This window comes from Perissodus microlepis, chromosome 16 (assembly GCF_051167445.1).
Source record: "Perissodus microlepis isolate ML-2025 ecotype Zambia chromosome 16, ASM5116744v1, whole genome shotgun sequence".
Classification (NCBI taxonomy): Eukaryota; Metazoa; Chordata; class Actinopteri; order Cichliformes; family Cichlidae; genus Perissodus; species Perissodus microlepis.
The window spans coordinates 20,433,091-20,454,492 of record NC_140476.1 but is presented as its reverse complement, the minus strand read 5'-3'; the positions used below and the strand labels follow the sequence as shown (position 1 = coordinate 20,454,492).

The window sequence follows — 21,402 nt, the reverse complement described above, 5'->3', positions numbered from 1 at the left end:
CCTGTCAGAGCAACATTAGATCTCGAGTACACTTTATAGCAGACATGTCATGTGTGTGCGTCTGTCGGTCAGTACAAAGCAAAGTGCTAACAAAAACCTAACACTTCAATGGATTAGTACAAAATTTGGTTGTTTCCCAGTATGAGTGGAAGTTTAAACTCTTGACACAGGTGCACCACTAGATGTATTATTTTAAAAAACAAACAAAACAAACAAAAAACAGGAACATATATGATCAAAGAAGCAAAAATGGGAAAATGAAAGCTTTTTTTTTACTAATATTTTTTACTCTCAAATAGCTAACTTGACAAGTGTACAGCGACCATAAGCATGCACAATTGGACTGTAGTTTAATACATTAACATGGAAGATAAACAATTCAAAATGACTGCTGTGTGTATAAATTGCTTCTTCGACTTAAAGCATTACATATTTAAAAGGGGTAAGATTGCATGCCGTGCACTAGCAACAGTCCAGCGTTGTATGAGGAAATAACCACCCAATGAACCAATGCACTCATTTCATGCTAATACTCAACACTCTCAGAATATGTTGTGAAAGACTACGTTAGAAAGTGAGGAAACAAGAACACTGAGGAAAGTCTTCTGAAACTATTCTACACCCATCCTTTTTTGTGTAACACGAACCACTGCTGACTATTAACCATCCCAAGTTTTACCTTTTCTCTGTGCCTTCAACTCCATTTGGTTTTCATTCTACTCCTCCCTCGGCTATGGACCTGAATTATTCTCTTTGATCAGATCCTACATTGAAGCTCCCAAGAGAGAACAGACTGATGTAGTAATAGCAATGCAAAAAGAGTGGTGCAATTCAATGCAGACCTGTTGAACAACTTCTACACCCCTGTGCACATGTAGATAATTTACAGCATTTATTCTTTATTCATAGTCATCCTTTGACAGTGGCTTGTTTTTAAAATAGTATGTGCCTAAGTCTTCATTAAGCAGATCTCCTAACTAATATCACTGTAAACGACCGTGTCATCAGACTTTGAGTGCATACATTTGTTTCCTTTACTCAGGGGGCTCGTTTCTTTTCCTCCAACCTCACAACAATCAAAAACAATCCAGCAAAAAAGGTCTCAGAGTCAACACACCATAAAGCCTCTCTTTCTCCGGAAAGCATGGGAGAATAAATGGAATTTACAGCATGTAGTGAAATTATTTTAGGCTTCTGAAATTGTGATTGTGGCATTAGCATCAGAATCTGGGATTTTTTTTGTTTTGTCTTTCTTTTTTAAATCTGAGCCTTGATCTTTGCTTAATTATCAGCATATAAAAACAAAAACAAAGATTTTGCATACTCCACCTACATTCCCATGCGTCTGCTCTGTGCACTAATGCTCACCGCATTTGAAGAAAACATTTTCCAGGACAGTTTACCATGTTATTCATTTTCCCTGCCCAAGGATGTTCCATGATCTATATTTATCTACATTTTCCAAGACACTTGGGAACTCTTTAACAAGCTTCAAAAGAAAGTTGTTAAAGCTTCTCTTTCTTTCACATGTTTATTTGTCTGTATTACATAACTGTTTTGGCGTCATACCCATGAAAAACACCAGAACAGTGTGGTAAAAATGAAAGTGTCAATACCTCAAAGCTACAAAGCCTTTTAATATACAGACAAGGTCCAGTTCAGTTCTTAGCAGCCATGTTTTAAAATCAGCCAACTAAGTTACAGTGGTGCTGTATATTCTCTATGTTTGAGGGTAGATAAAGCTGGAAATGTGCCATTTCATGCCATCAGTGTGTTCTCCTTGCTGGCCACTTCTTTTTGCTGGTAACGTAAACAATTTAAATACATCACACCATCTGCTCATATTATATGGTTTTCTGCACCACAGGCATCCATAGCTTGACATTTTACACTACACTTCAGTGCCGATTTAGTGTGGCCTGAGCACCGGATGCCATTTCTGCTTCCACGACATGCAGATGATATAATTTCTTCCACATAAAACAGTGAAGCACCGTACACACATCTGCCAGCAGCTCTTTCTGCCCTCCCAAGGTCGCGTTCTAACAACTGTAGCTCTGCCAACCCAAAAAACAGCAGACTGGGTGAATAGATGTCCTGTAGCAAGTGTATATGACTGTGTCCATGTGAAAGCAACAAAGAGACACTCAACAGCGGAAAAACAGAATGTGTGCAGTATTTAATTCTCCGGAGACCCCTGTGGCATTCTGAGCCTTACATCTCATAAATAAAGAAGGATTTCCTTCAGCTGTAGCCATGCGTGTGAGAGAGGCTAAGAGAGAGAGAGCACAAATGGATTAGGGGATGCCTATCATATTGCTACCAGCAACTGAATCAACTCCCAAGCACGCAGCAGTATATTTGAAGACAAATACAAGACAACAACATATCTTTAAAGCCTAGATTTTAACAAGTACATGATCTGGTGATTTCAGATGGTAACCTTCCTTAAAAGCAAAAATATCCAACTGGAGTTATTCCAAAGCATTAGTCTGTCCTTGAACAGATTTCATGGGCTCCAAGTTATGTCTTGGTGAGCCAAACTGTCACGCAGACGGTAGCTGTGACTGCTTTTGACTGAAGTTCAGAGAGGCTGTCTCTGCAGCTCTTACATCACACAGAACTGTGATACAAGCCTGGGAAAATACAAGTCAAATAAAGTTAGTAGGCCACTAGACAACAGTTGTAATCCAATTACTGCATAGATCATAAATATTCAGTAGCAGCAGCACGATCGGTCTATTAAATATTTCATACAAATCAAGATAAAACTGGGTCATTTGACTAATGGTGTTAATTAATCAATTTATTCGATTAATGGCGTAGCCCATGTTCAGAGGCACATCAGGCTGCAAAACACTGCTCAGCAGTTTGTAATAATTGAGGTTTTCAGGCAAGGCTAAGGTTGGTGTCTAACATTTAATGAAAACATCTCTAATGCTAATGGAACTAAAGGGCTGCCAGTTTGGGCTATATAACATTAACCGACTTGCAGCTAAAACCTGCAGCTGCATATAGATGTTCTGTGTTATTTCTTGTTTTCTTCACCATGTAACTGTGACAACAATGTTTAGCTCCTGTATTGTATAAGCTGTGGAGCGGGTGGCACGTTTTCACAAGAGTTGAATTCCATCCATATAATCCCTCCCATAATGCATGCCCCAGCAAATGCACACTGTCTGCTCTTACTTTCTTTTTCTTTTCTGTAGTGTGGGGATTTCCCTTAATCTCAAGGATTTCTGAATCATCTTGTGGGAAATTACCCGATTCTCTGCAGACTAAAGTCACAAGCTATCGACAAACTTCCTCTCAAAGTCATACTGATGAGAATTCAATAAAACCCTTTAAGATAAGCAGCTGGGCAGTGGGGCAAGCTGCACTGCATGCCCTTGGTGCACAGATGGCTACGAGTGCATTATTTTAAATCTAATAAATTGTGAAACAGGCTGGTTTTGCTGATCTAGGTTTGCATCTATGCTTATCTCAAAGACGTGTAAACCGGAAAAACTGCAGTCCAGAACACAGAACAGTCTCAGATCAGTTAGGCTCATCTCAAGTCCCTGAACTTCCGCAGTTTGTCCTTCATTACACAGTTCAGAGCTGAAGATGCTGAACTTGTGTATCTGTATTGCAAGGGCCGCATGTTAGGTTTGACTGCATTTTTGAATGGCAGAGCAAAAACCCTTAGAAAATATAGGAGTCAGGAATTTCTGAGAAAGATATTGACTATTCAGGATTACAAATTCATACAAACTCAGAAGAACAATACCACAAATTTACAAAAGAGAGAGAGAAAAACTTTGCAATATAACATTTTTTGGGGTTCAGGGAGACACACGGTCTCACTATACAAGGCTGGTACACCCACACACGACAGACCACTGCTTCCTGTGTATGTTATTGGTAAATGATACCGAATAAAATTTGTAATTATATTTTGCTGAAGAGAACTACATGTGATTTTACCTCGGAATCACAATATCATAAACATTTGGAGTTTAATAAGAAAAATGATGTGAACTAGGCTCTTCAGAACAAAAAACAAAACAAAAAAAAAACAAAAAAAAAAAACACACACACAGTGATGTGGATAAGGCAAGGGCTTTTTAATGCATTAAGATCTAAATTGGAGAGATGCAGTGATAGCTGGTTCCATCATCCATACTCATAAACCTGAGTATGGATGTATGTGTGTAAAGCAGTCCCTCTGTGGTATGAGGAGGTTGATGCAACCTTGCAAAGTAAAATCAGTGGGGTTTTTTGTTGTTGTTGTTTTTTTTATACATGCAAATTAATCTAACACTATAACATACCATTGTATGTACTAGACAAACTAAACTGACACAGTTATCAACATTTGCACTCAGAGGTAGTGTGTGCCCCTTATCAGAAATATTCAGCTGATAAACTCTGAAAGATGAATGAAAGCTTAACTGACTCACAAAACTGAGGCAAAGCAAACAGCTAGATTGTTTGCACTGGTAGGGCAGTGGATCTTTTGGGAATGTTGGGTCAATTTTCAGTCAGAAAAAAAATAAAAACAATTTCCTATTATCCAATTCAAATCATCCCATTTGTAAGAGGAAATATTTTCATTTCATTTTCAGCCTACAACTGAAAACACAGTCATGTTTTTAGCTGAATATAAGGCTACAGCCTGCAGTCTATTACCTCTGGAAGATTGGAAACGGGAAAGCAGCTCGTATATGTATCAGCAAAAATAACAAAATCTGACTACAAGCAACTCCAAGATTAACAGTATTAACAATGAACAATGCATATCAATGTTCAATCTGTTACTTACTGAGAATTGCTTCTTAAACTTGGTTTAAGCCATAAACGAGTGACTTCCCCAAGTCTTCATTGGCTTGAAAGAACATTTTTTTTCCTAAATTGTCAAAACATTGAAGGTCATGAGTATTTTTTTTCCAAATCAGATTGCTCCCATTTTTCAAATTAATCTTACTAGGTTTTGATGAGTTTAGCCAATTAGCAAAATTACTGGACACGTCATTCCAACCTGTAACAGTGAGAGGCATGTAATTTAGCAATCAAAGAACGCAGCAGCTGCAGTGGCAAATCTGAATGGCAGGTCAAGATGCATTCACACTGAGGTTAGAGCAAGGGCAGATCGAGTGAAGAGCCTATATGTTAGTCCCGGCTGAAGTTCATTACTGGCAGGAATAAAGAACAACTGGTAAAACATCATTTGGCATTTGAGGTAGTACATGTGTGCATGTTCCTCAGGCCAACATTAGAGTTATCAATGCTTGAGTAATTTTGCGTAAACAAGAGGGTAAAATCAATAATAAAGAAAAGTAAACATCGTCCCAAATGTTCCATAGGGCTATTGTTATCTCTTTTTTTTTAAATATTATTTAGCTTGTTTAATTTTATATTTAACATTAAAAAAAACAAAAAACAAAACAAATCCAAGTGACAAGATTACCTCATAAAAACATAGCCGATGTCTCTCCATTGCAGAATGTGCGCCCTATGCGGAATAACTCATCCATTCAGAAAAACTAATCACAAATATGAATCATAATGTTTACTAGAGTGCGAGTGCCTTTCACAGCGTCCATAGGAATGGTGAGAGCTTGTTAATGAGGCTGAACCGCAGAGGGATGGGAGTAACGTGGGCTGCGATGCTCGGAGGGGAACTTGGATTTTTCTGTGAAATACAGATAAGCAAAGCCCTCATGCTCTGTCTGCACGCCGCCTGTTTCTGCATCAGTACAGCCAAAGGGGAAAACGTTCACTTAATTAAATCAATTAGAGCATGAAGGGCCTGTCGAAGCCTCCGCAGAAAAACAACAGGATGGAATAAACTAACAAAAAGTTCAAGTTTTTCCATGAGCCATATAAATTTCTCTTCATTTCACAACTTTTAGATGTCGAAGTCATGCAAATGGTCTGAATAAGATGGCGCTGTGGCCTTTAATTAGTCTTTTAAATTCTTTCTAATCTGAGACATAAGGGGTAAAGGGCGCATCAGTATTTGATTATTAATTTTTTTGGTGTACTTATAGTTATTTTCACTTTTGATCAATCTAATGAAATTTTAGAGATGCACAAATATTGATATAAAACATAAAATGTGACTTTTTATTTATGTCATTATTTGCACTCAAAGTAAGATGTCAAACTTTTGTCCAAAGTTTTAAACTCTTACAGTAAAGTGTTGGGTTTCACCCTCGCTCAGATTCTCTCTCCACAGCCCAAGTAGCAATTTTCTGCTATGCAATCTGAACCCCATACCTGCTTAAGGAACGTGTGGGACAGCAGTGGACTCTTGATTACTGTTTAATGAGCAGTTCACCGGAAGGTTTATAAATTTAAGGTCATATTTCTCCACAGAGTGAAGCGAAGCTGAAATCATAGTCTGCATGGGTAATCTCCCTGAAGACCTCAGAAGCTTTACATCTCCCAACCCTCAAATCTCCATCTATACCCATCATTTCAGTAAGAAAACCTGCCAACGTATTGCCTCAAACTCGATAGCTGTCTGCAGAAATATGCCGTCTTCTCTTCTGTTTTTAAAATACAATATAATGTCCCTAACTTGCACTCAAACTTGCATCTCAGGTCTTAACCTCAAACTGCAGATTAAAAAGTGTGTAGTTTTGACTCTGTGGATAAGAGAATGCAAGACTGAGAAACTGTGCAATCGTACTCTAACCAGCTTTACACTTTCACAGCCTCCCCTCCCTCCAGCACTCACCCCTGCCACCTCCCTTTCATCACAGAGCAGGATTAGGCCTGATGCCCAGTGGTGACACAAGGACACTGAAGCCAACAGACTGTTAGATCAGTTGTTGGGCATGAATTAGGAACTCGAACCGGGTGGAAGGGGATGGAGCTGGGAGGTGATGACAGAAATGAAGGACAAGAAGGAGAGACTAGACAAACTCAAGGAACAAAAGAGGAACACAGGAAAGACAACAGAAAGTCTAAACTACTGAGTAAAGTCATCAAAAAAAAAAAAAAAAAAAGAAGCCAAAAGCGACAGCCTAGGGTGTGGTGTCCACTAGACACTAAATGTTTAGATGCTGATGTTTCAACAGGTGATGTTTCTCATGGCTTTGTTAGCCTATCATAAAGTAATATAAATAAAGATGTAGTGCTACAGGCATGAAAGTCTGATGTTGTAGTTATAAAGTAAACTCTGGACAAAACTTAAAACAGCATAAAGCAAAAAACAGACTTCAGATAATACTATATACACTGGTCATTAATCTGACCCATCTTCATTACAGTAAAGACTTTAAGTCTTATTTATATAGACTAGGACCCAATGCATCAAATGTACTCAGTTAACAATTTAACAGAACAAACAACATGAAAGGTGTTTGTTGGTTTTGGAGAGGTCTGTGTGAGCGTTTAAGTCACACAAACTCTCTTGTGCTCTGTGATGTTTATGGACCTGGGCTGGTGGTGAAATGTGGAAAAAGCCTGATGTTCCGACACCATCCTCTGTGCAGAAAGAAGTAGTCTGTTTGTCACTCCAAAGGGCTTTTTGTTTTGTTGCGGGGTTTTTGTTTTTTTTAATCCTCTACAGGTATTATTGCCGTTTATGGCATTTTGAGAAAACAGTGAGCTTTTTTCCTTTTAGTGAGCTGAGACCTTCAGCTGTAGCAGACACTTCTCTTACAGGTAGGTACTAAGTTTAGGGGATTAGACGAATATATCAACGATAGGCCGAGCCTTTCACCAATCATTTTTACAAGAGCAATTTATTCATCTATCTATCCATCCATCCATCCATCCATCCATCCATGTGCCCATGAGTAAGTTTGCTAATAATGTTGGTAGAAGCTAAGAGAAGCAGTCAACGGGAAAAAAATAAATAAATAATAGCGCTATTTTAACAGCACGCTCTTCCAGCTGCGAACAAATGCACCCTTCTCAGAGTGCGCCCAAATGCAGCGATTCATTTACTCAAACTCATAAAAGAAAGAAGGCAGTACACACACACACAAAAAAAACAACAAATAACATAAATAAATAAAATAAATGAATAAACAAATAATCCAAAAAGTAGCTATATTATTGCTGAAACAAACAAGAAAAGAAGGTCAAATATTCCCTCCAAACAAAGCGTATAAATTCCATCCACTCGCTTCCGCTTATCCTTTTTCAGGGTCGCGGGGGGCGCTGGAGCCTATCCCAGCTGTCATAGGGCGAGAGGCAGGGTACACCCTGGACAGGTCGCCAGTCTGTCGCAGGGCCAACACACAGGGACAGACAACCATTCGCGCTCACATTCACTCGCACATTCACACCTAGTGGCAATTTGGATTATCCAATTAACCTATCCCCACAAGCTGCATGTCTTTGGACGATGGGAGGAAGCCGGAGTACCCGGAGGGAACCCACACAAACACGGGGAGAACATGCAAACTCCACACAGAAAGACCTGATGGTGGAATTGAACTCAGGACCTTCTTGCTGTGAGGCAACAGTGCTAACCACCGTGCTGCCATAAATAATATATAAAATTATATGTATAAATTCTAAACACGCAAATCAGTGTGTGCATGATTACATTGCTCCACCTATCAAAAAGTCACCTTCGCAATTATATTGCCTATCGTCGGTTAGTGGACTTCCTATTCAGTTGGAAAATTTTTACATATTACCCAACCTTAGTAGGTACACACCTACCTGTTAACAAAGAATCATTCTATCTTGATGATGAGATATAAATGTTACTAGATCTGTTAGAATAAAGCCTCGTGCCTAGGTTATACTGTTACAGACACTTACAGCGGCCAATCACTCATTCTGTTATACTTTTTAGAAGTCAAGGCCCGTGTGACTGGAGTCTTAAATTGCCAATGGGATTGAAGCAGACATGTTCAGATGCCATCAGATTAACAGAAAGAGAGGAATGAATGTCTACATTTTGGCTTCCAAAGAGAAGAAATAATAACCACGATAGACCAATACATTTTAAACATTCAGTTTAGCTATAAAACTCAAAGTTGAAACTCTCACATTTTTTTCCAGGTGCAGCTAAGATTACTAAAGAAGAGTTTTAATCAGTAAGATACATATACACTTTACTTGGTGTAGATGTATTTTGTGTCAAAGTTTATAAAGTTGAACCTGTTAAAGGAACTTTAACAGTTGCCTTTATCTCTGAATTGCTTAGGATTTCTCACATGGTTCACCCACAACTGCATGCAACATTAACCGTCAAGTGCAGGATCTCTATTGTTTGCTGGGCCTACCACAGCCATAAACAGTATAAAACAGACACAGCTTCCATGTTGGTGAAATAAAGCCAATGCGGAAGACCCTAACAATCTGCATCTATCTGGAAGACACCAGATGGTGATAGCTCCAGTTACAAAGAGATTTATGGTTCTATAAAAGTCTATGGGAAAGGGTTTTTCATCCCTGACCTCTGTAAAAGCTTTTCTACAGAGTTTATGGGCTCAGTCACTAATTTTAGGTTATGCTGAATAAATATTAAGTCGGTCTTGAAAAGAAAAGCTACTTTTCAGCTGCTGCCTTAGTGACAAACGATCACCTCCGTGGATCTGTCCGTGTATTTGATTTGGCAGATTTTTATGCCGGATGCCCTTCCCGATGACACCCCCAAGGGATTTGTGTCTCCTCCCGGCATCAAACCAGGGATCTTTTGCTTGTTAGGCAAATGTGCAAATCACTACACTGTGAAAAATCATGTTTAAAAAAAATCATTGCACAGAATAAGCAACACCTCGGACCAGATGTAGCACACTAGGATAAGGAAGGGGAAATTCTTATGATTCTTATGATGATCACTTTACAGGGCTCGCAAAATTTCAAAATCTCTGGTAGCCCTTCGGGCAGGGACTCTTCAGTTTTTGGTAGCCCAAAATAAATTTAAGAAGCCCGAATAAAAAAAGAGCAATTTTTTGATTGATGTTTTGTTTCCTGTTTTGTTTCCTTTACAATATTATACATTAAAATATAATATTGTAACAAACAAAACATTAATCAAAAAATTGTTAAAACACAAATTACAACATTGTATAAAAATTACAATCATCAACTCAAACACTTGGTTCTAATTGAACAGAAATTTCTATGAACTTGTAAGAACTGTGTAGGACATGAATCAGTCTGTGTCAGATCCTGAATTTGAAATTTCTACTGAAGTCACAGGTAAGAGGCAAGTGGAACCAAGATCGAGGCCATTTGCTTTTTGAAGTTTGCAAAGACTGCTAAATTTTGCCAGTGGTAGTTCACTCTTTGCAACATAGTACGCTGTTTTAAACTGATTTTCAGGTTTATTTTTAGTACGTTATTTGCAATTGGTGTTTGTTCTGGGAAAGATATTGCAGACTGAGCAATGATGCATTTCTTGCATTTCTCATGGGTTCTAATGGGGGCCTTTCTTAAAATGACTGGTCCCAGTAACAAAGGCGCTTGTCGACTCAGAAATCGAGGGAAAACCAACAACACATCCGGCAGAACATTATGTTATTTACACGGGTGCACATAAGTAGTCCGCATGTGCGCATTCGCTGTCAAAATAAAAGACGCGCACCAGATAATAAGTTGCAACGCGCGTTTGCGTCCATATAAAAGGCACTGTTTTTGTCCGCTAGAGTGGGATTTTCACGGCACATTCTGCACCACATCTCTGTGCGTTCATCATTTGTTTGAAGTCAGCTCACCTCCTGCAACCACTTTTCCGAGAATACGCGCTTCTTTTGTGGTTCGGACTCCTTCTGACATTTCTTTGGAGGTGGAGGAACACCAAAGTAATTGCTTAAAGGAGCCTCTTTAAGCCTCTTTCTTCTTTAAGAGTTCTAAACAAATGTCTGTCCTCCTCCAGAAAATCTTATGTACGCAAACACGCGTTGCACCTTCTTATCTTGTGCGCATTTCTCATCTTGTGCGCGTTTTTTTTATTTTGACAGCGAATGCGCACGCACAGCTCGTCATATTGCAGCCACGGAAATTCTTTTGTCCATGAAACCATAAAGCTGCACTTTCTTTTTGCCTTATAGTCTGATTTGTCATAACTTTTCCGTTTTGTGGTCACTTCTTCACCCTGACCTGTCTTATTCGGCTCAGCAGAACTAAAATATATATCCTGCTGCTTTTACACACGTACTCACATAACGGTCAGCGATTCTCTGCGCGATCAACCTCTCACATGTTTAAGCTTGCTGCGGGAGATTTCACTTGTCATGTTTGAATAGTAAGCTAATGAGTGATAAGACGATGTCAGAGGAATTGGTGCGCAAATTATCATCACTCACCAATCAGTGCTGTCGCTCTCTATACACAGTTCGCGCGATTGCAAAGTGAAAGCAAAAAACAAGCGCAAATTCAAATTTCAATATGTCACATATTGACAGTGGCTCACCGATGCCAATGACATAATTACCCAGCTACATTTTCGAAAGAATGCAAAAGCATTGACATATATTTTTCCTTCCTATGATAGCCCGACGGGCAGGGCAGAGATAGATTTTGGTAGCCCGACTGGAAAAATCGCTAGCCCCGGGACGTCGGGCTAGCGATTTTGCGAGCCCTGCTTTATACACTAACAATATTTGTGCATAACTTAACTTTCCATTTTTCAATATTTGTTCAAATAAACCACATTGCGCTAAAGTGACCGGCTGACATTTCCATCCCAGAGCCATGTTGATAATAACATTAAAAAAAAACAGAAGAGAAGGGAAAAAAACATTGATGGGCTACAGTGACGTGGTTTGAAGGAAATAACACCCACTTTAAAAACAAACAAAACCTAAATGAAGATTATATTTCACCAACAAGACCACACACACACACACACACACACACACACAGCACCATGGTAACCTTCCTGAGCCAGTTTACACAGCAGCATGAATCAACTTTCTTCTCTTACATCACAGAGTCACAGAAGTCATAACTGCATGTACTGTCAGTTTAATGGATAACTACTCCCCAGATTACAGATGATTACAATGACAATGAGATGGCCTTCATCTTGCTTCCATCATGATTCTCTTCAGTAGCATTGCTCAGTGTCTTCTCACAGCATTTATTAATTCCTTCTTCACTCCTAGTAAGCCTTTTCCCTGAGGGACACAAAATGTTATGCTTTCCACATGAAAAAAAAAAAAAATCATTTTCCATGGATGTTTCCCCCCTGCTGTAGGCTCCTGAAAATATTGCTGGAAATAAATTTCTATTAGGGCTGGGCCATATCATACCGTTCACGGCAATACCGGTATAATCTTGGGCAATGATAAGAAAATGAAATATCGCGATAGAATATGGGTAAAACGCACATGCGCAGTGCCTTTGTTTTCATACGCACATGGCGGAAAAAGCATGGCGGCGACGGAGAATGAGAATGGCGAAAGCGGATCATTGAATGAAACTGATGAACCAGAATTGGTTTGTAAAAATGCTGCAACTTCAGTGGTGTGGAACTGGTTTAGCTTTCGTCCGTCAGATACACAACAAAGCACTATTTTTGGTAGCGCATGCTAGCGGGCCGTCGTTATTACCATGTTTTTTGGAAAATACGGCACACTTAAATTCAATCCTTTGATTTTTCTGAAAATCGACAGTAACCCTTATGATTCCGTGTGCCTTATGTACGAATTCTGGTTGTGTTTACTGACCTTGAAACGATTTTATGTGGTACACGGTGCTCAAAAATCTGTCAAATGTTTTAGTACTACTTTGCTAAGCTACGAAGCCGCACCGCTTGATGGATTGTCGGAGCATTACGGCTATCGTAGTCAGGAGCCTCACGGAGTGACACATACTGTGCTTCAACATAATATTACCGTATTGTGTGTGTATAACCCCTTTTTAAGTTTTGTGGATATTATGCATGGTTATGGTTAGGGATGGGCACCGGTTCTGACATAAACGGTAGTAACCAGACCGAAATGCAGCGCACATTTCGGTGCATTTTCCTGAAATGTCATACACTTTGGATTCCAGCCAATCATTTTACCTTTGCAAGCGTAGTAGGCGGGCCCAGGTACGTACGTTCTTTTAGAGCAGAGCTACAGATTAAAAATGCCCAAGGCGAAGCGGTCAAAGTCTGGCTGTACTTCACAGCAAAAGATGCAAACTCAGCAGCCTGCAACAAGTGCTTTAAGCTGATACTGTGCAAAGGAGGTAACTCCTCGAATCTGATGAAACACCTGGCGACGCATAGCGTTTTGTTAAAAGCCGAGAAATGCACCGTATTTGATAGCTTGCTGCGAGACCTCACACCGAGCACATCTACTGCGGATGTGGTGCCTGTTATCGGACCCGGAGTTAGCAACATCCCCCAAAAACCCGAAGAGGAGAGTCCTGGCCCCTAGCCCTGCCAGTCTAGCACAAATGATGACGGAAGCAGTAGCCGTTCTCCTCTGCGTGAGTAGCTTAATGTTGTCCGTGTGTAATTTACGTTGAGTAGGCTAACCACATTATTAAATTAATGCATGTAAGGTGAACTAGCAAACACCGTCGTAGTTACATGCGGCTGTCTTCTTGTTTGATGGCAGATACTCCCTTCACCCTGGCCAAAAAGGCTAAAATGACCAAAGAAAAAGTGGAAAACAGCTAAACATGAGAGGTTTTTGGACAAAGTTTGTGTTTTTTTTTTCCATTGTTTAAGCACTGCTTCCAGCCAAGAGTAATACCATATATGCCCTATAGCTGCAGAAAAGGCTAACATTGTTATCTTTTTACAAAAAAAAAAAAAAAAACAGCTAAACATGAGAGGTTTTTGGACCAATTTTGTGTTCTCCATTCTTTAAGCACCGGTTCGAGCACCGGCACCGTTTCAAAAGTGCCGGTTTGGTACTGGTATCGGATAAAACCTAAACGATACCCATCCCTAGTTATGGTGAGGATATGTCGGCCAATTTCCACTAGAAAAAATGCCTTTTGGTTAAACTGTCAGCAGGGAAAGTTATATCGTTATAGCAAATTTTCAAATTTATTTCGTGATAAATATTTTTGGTCATATCGCCCTGCTCTAATTACTATTATTTTGTTTGGGAGGTCTACACAGAAACCTGCGTCTTACACTTTCTTCACAACGTTCTAGACAATGTGAAGAAAGTCTAAATAAAATTACCCTCACTCTCCAAGAGACAGTCCATGTAATATAGGTCATAAAATAAAAGGGGATGATGCAATAGGCTTTAGAACCCTTTTCTCACAGCAGGCATAAAAATAAAGATATATTTCCCCTGCACTCGAAATCTTAAATCATTTAACTACCACTTATGTTATTAGACTATAAATGATTCATTGCTACATTACAGACAATTTAAGATCGCATATGATCGACTCAGCGCCTTCTTCTCTTAAAAAAAAAGAGAGAAAAAAAAGACCACTTCAAGTACAAATCACATAAATCAGCAAAATGAGAAAGAAGCAAAGCATCTCTTGCTCGGAACAAAGTCATTTTCCACTGGCTTCCACTCAAAACAACAGAGGAACAAAATATTGTGTGGGCACAGCGCGGCAGTATGCAAGGGATTTTTTTTTTTTTAAAGGCCCATTAGGCATATACAAGAAAGACGAGCAGAGTAATTAGTCACAGCTCATAAAAGTGCAATCAAATACACAGAAGAAAGAGGATTTGGATTAGTATCTCATATGTAAGAAGAAAATAAATGCAGCTCAAATGACAAACGTGCACATGTTCCAAGTTTGATAGTGGAAGTTAAGACATGCAGACGAAAAATAGCAATTTGTCACTAAATGCAAGGGCGATCTACATGCTTGTATATATCAACATCACATATACTAAGAAATATTCATATTATATTATTTTCTCTAAATCGGCACCAAACGTTTATACAATACCGCCTCATCTGACGTCCAGAATATTTTGTTCAACACTTGCTACGAGCTGCCTTCATATCAACTTCAAGTGACAAAGCTCATGCAAGGTGGAAACAAACAAAGTCATATATTAACACCAGTGTTTGTTCTTTCTATCAGATTGGATATGAGGTTAATCATTACCTGTTGTCCAGGCTGCTTCATCCACTTAGGCACATTATGGTAGGAAAAACCATGCATGTTTTAATACCCCAATGCTGAATCACACACTGGTTAAAAAAAAAATAATAATAATGCTTCAGTTCATCTCCAGCATTTAACACTTGGCAGACTATTAAAGGGGAAGTTCCCACAGATTGACTCTTAAAATGTTTGACTTTATTAATTGATGATGGCTGCCTGAACGCACCATTGGTTTCAGTCTCTGCAGCACATGGAGACAATTTAATGTGTGTCATTTTGAAAAGGGCTCTTCTACAAGTCCAGCTTATAATGAAACATGTCAATTATAAATTCTTGAAAGGAGAGGTAATGAAAGACTGCTTTAAATGATGCAATTGGAGCAACCAGCCAAAAAAAAAAAAAAAAGTCCCAAATAATTGGTTTACAAAGACTTTAAAGAGGGAAAAAAAGCAGCATCTGCAAAATTGACTTAATCACCTTTACATTAAAATGACAGAATTGCTTAACATGTGCACACACTTGGTAATCAATGATTCCTTCAAAATGTACCTATAAAACATAAAATATGCCTTAGATCGAAACCTCATTTAAAAGCATGCATGCAACAGGATACAGCAGGTTTGCAACAATTATCTGACTCACTTCTATTTTACTTTTTCAGTTATGACTGTTTATAAGTCGTAAAATTGAAGAGAAAAAAAAAAAAAGCATGGCGTGAGTTATTTTAATACCGCTTTTTTTGTCTGCCAATCAAAAATACAATAATATTCAGCTTACAATCATAGAGGATCAAGAAATGCAGCAAATATGCACTGTGAGGTGGAATCAGACCCAAATTACCCGATCACCGTAATTCCCATAACTAATAGTTTCAGGTCAAATTTAGGGTTTAACTGAACCACCACATAATCTACAACACTCATACTAAATGTTACTTGAGTGTGAAGTCAGCCCGAAAAGCTCACCTTTCCAGTGAGTACATGCAGTTACTGCACTTCTCGGTATCATTAGCAGTCTTTCTAGTTTTAGTCATGTTTCTGATATGCTGGAAATGCAAAGCACTGAAACTCGCGTTCTCTCTTTGCTTTGTGATGTAATGGAAGTTTATGCAATTCACACTTTGTCGCTCCATTATTGCACATGCCTACACGGCATACCTGTTCATTTCTGAGTGAACCTTGTCCTAGACTCAGAGCTAACATGGTGCTCTTGTCAGAGGGTGTGTCGGCAGAATAGGTGTGCCACACAAGTGTACCTGCATGTTGAAAAAAAGAAAAAAGAGAAACTGTGCTTTCTTATAACCTCAGTCCTTGCATTTGCATGCAAGTGCAAATTCCCCCCCGTCTTCTAGAATAAAAGGGACTTTACTTATGGACAATAAGTGCCACAGCAAGACAGACAATGCATGCTATTCTCTGCTGCTATTGATGAGGAGGACGCACGGTGTAGTTACCATGAAAAGCCACTAGACATTCAACATTGACAATCTCGGCATGTGGCACCAGTCGCCAGTCTATGGTGTTTTGGCAAATGTGGTTCATTGTGTAAGCCACTGCGTTTTTAAATAGGCCTGCTGACAAACGCAGTTCATTGTAAATGTAAAAAGAATGACAGGAAATTGTGTGTGGGGTTTTAATAATCAGAGATATAAATGCGAGAAATTACTCAAACAAGAACAGATGCCTGAGAAAACAGTCTAAAGGACCTGCCTGAGGATTGCTTGAGTAGCTTGCGCTTACAGGCCTTTAAGAAGTGGCCCCGCAAAAATAAATGCTAAATGGTAAAGTTGATAAATTGGAAACCATTTGTTCTGACTCTAAAAATGAAAAAAGAAAAATATCACTGTTTGTGTGGCTCGTTAACAGCAACCACTCAAACGCAAGGAAAAACCGAGGCTGTAGCACACAGCGTCCAGTGAAACCACCTCTGAGTGGACAAAGACCCAGCGTCAAACCTACAAAGTGGCACGAGCAAGCTGCCGTTTTTCTTTACCCCAACTTTTACCTCAGCTTGTAATGACATTTTTCCCGGGCAAATTTAACTGAAAACGGTCGTTTAAGCAGCACTGAAATGGCCAAAGCAACCAGTCCAACTGCACCAACTTAACACAGTTCATTTGCGGTTACAAGGCTTACCTTAGTGTTCACTCCAGTGAGAATGGGCAAACAGCGACACGCTCAACAACAAACCCCGAACCAGAACCCGCCAATCAAATTGTAAGTTAGGGAGCCCGCGCGAAAAACGCGAAAATAACCTCCTACATCCACATAACCACCGGTTTCTCTATTTTTCTTTCTTTTAAAACAAGAACCGAGCATGAAGTGTCCGACCTATTATCGCTTGTTTTTTCCGTCGCAGGCTGACTGCCTCCACCTCAAGCACTCGTTTCAAGCTCAGTCTACGGGGCTGCCAACTTCCGCTCTTTGCTTTCAAAAGAAAATTCCTCTGGGCGTAGAGACGTTGCAGTCAAACGAGACTGGATTTGAAGTCCGGAGGAGATGGTGACAGAAATGTAACTTCCAGGTGGGAAAAATAGGCCTTTATTAAATGTCTTTAGATTTTTAAAGTTTTCTTTTAAGTTTTTAAATCATATATGTCTTATGTTTCGGTTTATGGCTTTTTTTTTATCTCCAAGTAACCAATAGTTTTATTTAATAAGTTGATTCAGATGATTCGTCAGGATATCTGCCCTTAAAGGTGTCTGGAGGCTTCACAAAAACTTGTTTCCAGAAGAATTCTCCTTCAGCCGGCTGCTCCTTTTAGGGCGTCACCACATCAGATGCTCTGGCTCTATCTCACCCTATCACTGACAACCTCCTCTGTCACACAACCACCTTCACTACATCCACAAATCTTCTCTGTCATCTTCCTCTTTTCATATACTTTGTTCAATTACTACTTTGTGCCTTTGTTCAATCTACCACCTATCCCTCCTCTGCACATGTCCAAACTCTCTCAGCATTGCCACTCTAACTCTCTTTCCAAACTTGCGTGAGTCACAATGAAAATTTTAGCATTTCCAAACCACACATAACAGCAGGTCTCACTACCCTCCCAAGGTGGCTGTGGCTTAGGAGGTAGAGTAGCGCCAGAGTACTCTTGGATAAGATACTGAACCCTGAATTTCTCCTGATGTTCATCAGAGTGTGAATGCTAGATAAAAAGCAATTAGATGGAGAAAAAAAGCGCTTGTATGTGTGTGAATGAGACATGGTGTGAAATGTACTATATAAAAACCTGTCCATTTATTTTTTATTGTAAACCTTCCTTGTTTGCATGTTCACCTTTCCATCTGTCTTTGACTTTTTACGACGACTTATGAATATATCATGTCAACCCTCAAATTATTTATTGATTGAACATGAAACAGCTAAATGTGAAAAGAAATGCAAGAAGGATGCAAATAAAGATTATGAATTTGAAAATATTTTATTGTCTATTTTAATTTTTATTCAATCTGCTGTTATTCATTTTTGCGCCTACAATTTTCAATGACATTTTGCTCCCATGTGATCTAAGATGCCTAATGCTTTTATTTTGAAGACAAATTCTTTAACTTCCGGTTTGATATCGTTGAGCGCGCTCAGCTTGATTGCCGGTCCCCTTGGTGACGTCACCCACACCGGGACTCGTACAGGACAACGCCGAGAGAAAGGGAGAAAATGTGGGGTACTGTGTCGCCCCTTGGCGACCACACTGGGGAATCTGATGTATTTTATTTTATTTTTTACATGAAAAGTGATTTTTTTCAATAGCCTGCAAGTAATTATCTTGAGTAAACTCATAAACGAAAACTTTGTATTGATGAGTTCATCAAAAAGTCCCTCCTCGCCCGTCAACTATGTGATTAATCATTATTCATCATTCGTCGTATTACACTTAAGTAAACTTCATTGTTCACACGCTAAATTTAGACTTTGTGCGGTTGCTTTCTCACCTGTGTATTCCTTCTCACTGTTTTCATCACTCAGATGGTGTGCTATTTACTACTGTGCCATATACTAATCATCCTACACACTTGAAACTGTTAAAAATAACACGAGGCGGAAAAAAAGTTGCATTTAGCTCATGTTAGAGTTAAAAACAGTCATACACCTTGACACTTCAGAGGTCCAATGAGCAAGTCTGATATTTACCAGTACTTAGGTTGAGTAATCAAGGAGCAATCAGATCAGCACCCCCCGTTTTATTTTGTTTCTCAGACACACCTAACCTACAGTGTATGACCTCATGAGTGCTGACAAGGCCACATTTTCACGAGTAAACCTTGAGCACGAGTAACTGGTTGCATAATAACAGGTTGGTTTTTACATCCAATCAAAACAAGTCAGTCCTAAGATGGTAATAAAAGAAAGCTGCACTGAATCTTAAAGTGATGCTGATCTAATTTAAAAATGGAGTCCCCACTGAAGTGTTCAAAGTGTCCCGTATTTCCTTGCTCAGTATCCCACGGTGATTTGCTGTTATAGGCACCATTCGAAATCAAATAATGTCTTAAATCTAATTTTGTCATGAGAATTAGAGCTGTGGCCAAAAGCCAGAATTAAGTCAATATCTCTACTGACTTCTTCTCAGTTATACACTTCATGTCAGTTTTATGACAGTTTGTCTGTCATGTAAGAAAAAATAAAATAGTATCGCCATTTTGCATGCTGTAAAAGTGCAGTCTCACATTAAGACTACATCCTGTGTGTCTGACTACTACACATTTGTAATTTATGACTGGATTTGGATCCTACTCAAAACACAGTTTTCATAGCCAAAACCTTCTGTTCCCACTAATCTCTTATATGCAATATCCATCTGTTTTAACAGTTCAGTTGGCCCAAATCCACGGATGCTGATTCATTTATGCGTACCTCGTTCCACTGCACCTCCACACGTCCCTATTAATTCCTGCAACGTAAAGCGAAGCAGTTACCTGTAAACGCCTTTTGACACTCATCTCAGCAGGCCCAAGCGAGACTTTTTGTATTTATTTCAAGTGTGCAGTGAGAGTGAAAATAACACTGCACATGTATAGAGAGGCTCTTGAAGCATTGGTTTCCTGTCACAAGGGGGCAGAACATCCTTGGAAGAAATGCATATCCATTACTGATATGCCAAAAGCTTTAAAGTGCCGTAAATGCTGCAGCAGATCAGATACAGTCCACCAAAAGTATCAGGATGGCCGCCTGCATCGTTCCCCTTCTGCAGCACAAAAGCTAAAATGCTTTTTGTCCCTTCTAATCCACCAAACTCTGCACCACCAATACAAAGTCCCATTTGCATGCATATTGTAAGAAACAGTACTAAAAAGATAAAGTATGTGACTTGGATCATGGGCGCTGTCCCCGTAATCATGTGCGAATGCCTAACATACTAACCTTCATCACCATAGCGTCAGGATGTGACAAATAAATAACCATCTCCTGACCTTTTCACCCACACTCCACTCCTCCACCCCTCACCCACAACCACCCTGTCTTATTCATCATACACAATTTTTTTTTCTACCTCAACAAACTAATTTAATTAGAAGACAGCTGGATGAATAACTGCAAGCATGTGCTTATTTTTAAACATACACGTTAAAAGTTAAATCCGTTTTAATGCTGCGGACTCACAGGTAATTGGAAAGAGCTGATGTGCGTGTTCACACTGCTACACTTTGTATTATTAGATTTCCCAGTTGGACATCATTCAACATAAAGTTCACTATATAACTTTCAAAAACAACATTACATGTCTAAGGGGGGAGGAGGCAGCATTTAATGTTGCTGAAGAAGTGCAAAATGATTGGAATGGTTTGTCTTTCATACCCCACTCCTCCTAATCCCGAGGCAAACTTGATTTATTAATCGGGACTGAGTCACACATGTCACCACTCTATCTGCTCCTGCTATAACCAGGATGTCTTCCATTTTAGAGACACGCCCCTCATATTCTCACCAGTGACACTGTATCATTGACTACTGAGGGGCCTGCCGCTGAGCAGAGCTATAGTTACCATGCTGATGAAACTGGATGTTTATTTTGGCCGAAAGGCGCCCCGTGTTTAAGTACACCTGACCGGAGGTGGTAATGTACGTGATGAACCAGCGGCTCCTGTGCTATGTTTGCAATTCACTGACCTCAAGGCCAAGAGAGACTTTTAGTCTTATGAAATATAGATTGCATATGATGGAAATGAGCATCTTTGATCCTTCAAGGAGAGGATGTATTCATCAAAATGTATTAGCTTGGTGTCATAGATGTAGATATGGTGCTTTTCCCCCTGCTGTTAAAATATCCACTGTGGGAAAGGCTGGTTTGAAGAGGGTAGGAAAGTTGGTTAGTGGATTGCAGAGAGTTACTGATAGTTAATGGCTGGATATTAAAATTAGCTCTCACACGTGTTTCTGGAATAAAAAGCAGAATCAGAATAGTTTAATA

General features: G+C 39.4%; 1 protein-coding gene across 2 annotated transcripts in view; it reads right to left on the bottom strand.

The window, feature by feature from the left end:
• The window catches only part of nck2a (NCK adaptor protein 2a), a 43,381-nt gene extending 25,956 nt beyond the window's left edge, over positions 1-17,425 (bottom strand). The window contains exon 1 of one of the 2 annotated variants that reach the window (XM_084955027.1): positions 17,319-17,425. The gene's annotated coding sequence lies outside the window, so the exon portion shown is untranslated. Of the gene's footprint in view, positions 1-17,123 lie in introns of both variants that reach the window. The other variant, XM_084955026.1, reaches the window with a different exon arrangement.
• Positions 17,426-21,402: the final 3,977 nt, after the last annotated feature.